Raw genomic sequence first — 3,527 nt, 5'->3', positions numbered from 1 at the left:
ATCCCTCCTGGGCCAGTATTCCGGCAGCCCCTCTCCAGCAGCTCCCTGGTGCGCAACGTCTTCCCAGTGCGGAGGCAGTACTCCGACTCCTCCGCCTCATAGTGCTTGACGTACCGATCTACCTCTTGCAAGCGGACGTGCGCGGCCGATCTTCCCATCTCGTTGGGCGCCCACCGGAGCTCCTCGTCACTGGCACGCTGGAGCTTATTGACCCACCTCCACGCAGCAACGAGGCGCCCAGTGCCTATGACCTTCCTCGTGAAGTACCCGTCTTTGTACACCTCCTCGGCATGACAACGCGCCCGCCCCCAAAGCTGCGCTGCCTCCTTTTTCCAGGCGGCATCACGGGCTTCACAAGCCGCCTGGTACCTAGCTTCCTCCTCCGACATCTCCTTCTTGAATGCCACTTGCCTCGCTTTCTCAGCCGGCGGCAGCGACTTCCACAAACAAAGATTGTACTGGCCCCAAAACCAATTCAAAGTTGGGGGTTCATGCACAACCTCGTCAGACGGCGCGTAGGGGTCCTCATCACTGCTAATCAAGTGAGCGTTCTCGGGGGGGTGGCGACTCCTTGTTAGCGCGTGGGCAGACCGGCGGCGGCATGGCAGAGATTTGAGAGAGAGAGAGAGAGACAGAGGGCGAGCGAGGGGAGGATGTAGATGAGAATGCAGGTGGGACGACGTGAGCAAGGTAGTATTTATTGGCGGCCGGAATCTAGATCGACGGCGACAGTACACACGCCGGTCACCGGAATTTACGAGTACTGTAGTTTGAATTAGACACAATTCCTGTAGCAAATCCGTGTTTGAGCATAATAGCTGATGGTTTCCAATACAGAACCGTGTCTGAATAATGATCCCCGCCAATCACCTACCAAACCTCGAGCCGCGAGATAGAGTGCCAATCATGTGGGGGCCGGTTGTCTTGCCAGATCTTTACATTTTCTTTTTTGAACACCAGATATTTACATCATCTGATGATTTTTTAACTCGCACACAAGTACACAAAAATATGATTTTTCAAACAGTTTTGGTTAGGCGTTGCATGTAGATGTAGTTCAAATTTGAATTACGGTCATTAAATGGTTAGACAATCACTTAAATGTCTTTAAAAGGTCAAATGACCCCTGAAAATTTCCAAAATTTCACATGACTATTGTATTAGTGCACGTTAAACAAAGGAAAAAAATTGAAGGCCGTAAGAGGAAGCTATCTCCCGTCCGTCAGCAAACATGCATTGTTCCCTCTCGGAACCACAAACCTTCTAGTGAGTTGCTCCAGTTTGTGAGGGGTGTGTGTCCAAACTTTCGTCAAACAGGCCAATTTTTTTACCACATCATCTTGGTGGCATGACATTAAATCAAGCAAGGTTTCATGTTTTTCTGATCATTTTTTAATTTTTTTTTTGAATTAAAATGCCATGCCATGCACTCCATGTATGTGCCCATGCCTAGACACCAATATGTTTGAAATTCCCTTATAATTTAATGCACATGGAATTAATTCGCACATAAGTACACAAAAATATGATTTTTTTGAACCGTTTTGGTTAGGCGTTGCATGTAGATGTAGTTCGAATTTGAATTCTGGTCATTAAATGGTTAGAAAATCACATGAATGTCTTTAGAAGGTCAAATGACCCCTGAAATTTACCAAATTTTCACATGACAGTTGCACATTAAATGTAGGAAAAAATTTGAAGGCCGTAATAGGAAGCTATCTCCCGTTCGTCATCAAACATGTATTGTTCCCTCTCTGAAACACGAACCTTCTAGCGAGTTGCTCCGGTTTGTGAGGGGCATGTGTACAAACATTCATCAAACATGCCAATCTCTTCACCACATCATCTTGGTGGCATGACATTACATCAACCAAGGTTTCATGTGTTTCAAATCATTTTTCTATTTTTTGAATTAAAATTCCATGTCACTCCATGCATACGTATGCATGTGTCTATGTCGTGGGACCAGTAGGTTTGAAAATTCCTTCCAATTTACTGCACATGGTATTAACTCGCACACAAGTACACATATATGATTTTTCAAACCGTTTTGGTTTGGCGTTGCATGTAGTTGTAGTTCAAATTTGAATTACGGTCATTAAATGGTTAGAAAATAACATAAATGTGTTTAAAAGGTCAAATGACCCATAGAATTTTTGAAAAATTCACATTACAGTTGTAGTAGTGCATGTTAGACGTAGAAAAAAATTTGAAGGCCGTAAGAGGAAGCTATCTCCCGTTCGTCATCAAACATGCAGTGTTCCCTCTCGGAACCATGAACCATCTAGCGAGTTGCTCCGGTTTGTGAGGGGTGTGTGTCCAAACTTTCGTCAAACATGCCAATTTCTTTACCCCATCATCTTGGTGGATGACATTAAATCAAGCAAGGTTTCATGTTTTTCTGATCATTTTTTAATTTTTTGGAATTAAAATGCCATGGCATGCACTCCATGCATGTGCCCATGCCTTGACACCAATATGTTGGAAAATTCCTTCTAATTTACTGCACATGGAATTAACTCACGCACAAGTACACAAAAATTTGATTTTTCAAACCGTTATGGTTAGGCATTGCATGTAGATGAAGTTCAAATTTGAATTACGGTCATTAAATGGTTAGAGAATCACTTAAATGTCTTTAAAAGGTCAAATGACCCCTGAAATTTACAAAAATTTCACATGATAGTTGTATTAGTGCACGTTAAACGTAGGAAAAAAATTTGAAGGCCATAAGTGGAAGCTATCTCTCGTTCATCATCAAACATGCATTGTTCCCTCTAGGAACCACGAACCTTCTAGCGAGTTGCCTCCGGTTTGTGAGGGGTGTGTTTCCAAAGGTTTGTCAAACTTGCCAATTTCTTTACCACATCATCTTGGTGGCATGACATTACATCAACCAAGGTTTCATGTGTTTCTGATCATTTTTCTATTTTTTTTGAATTAAAATGCCATGTCACTCCATGCATACGTATGCATGTGTCCATGTTGTGAGACCAATATGTTTCAAAATTCCTTCTAATTTACTGCACATGGAATTAACTCGCACACAAGTACACATATATGATTTTTGAAACCGTTTTGGTTAGGCGTTGCATGTAGATGTAGTTCAAATTTGAATTACGGTCATTAAATGGTTAAAAAATCACTTAAATGTCTTTAAAAGGTCAAATAACCCCTAGAATTTTCCAAAATTTCACATTATAGTTGTAGTAGTGAACGTGAGACGTAGAAAAAATTTGAAGGCCGTAAGAGGAAGCTATCTCCCGTTCGTCATAAAACATGCATTGTTCCCTCTCGGAACCACGAACCTTCTAGCGAGTTGCTCCGGTTTGTGAGGGGTGTGTCCAAACTTTCGTCAAACATGCCAATTTCTTTACGACATAATCTTGGTGGCATGACATTACATCAGCCAAGGTTTCATGTGTTTTTGATTTTTTTGGAATTAAAATGCCATGCCACTCCATGCATACATATTCATGCATATGTGTCCATGTCATGATACAAATATGTTTGAAAATTCCTTCTAG

The sequence above is a fragment of the Triticum urartu genome, chromosome 7A, assembly GCF_056163025.1.
Source record: "Triticum urartu cultivar PI428250 chromosome 7A, HENAU_Tu73, whole genome shotgun sequence".
Lineage (NCBI taxonomy): Eukaryota > Viridiplantae > Streptophyta > Magnoliopsida > Poales > Poaceae > Triticum > Triticum urartu.
The sequence above is the reverse complement of the archived record's forward strand: the minus strand, read 5'-3'. Positions refer to the sequence as shown.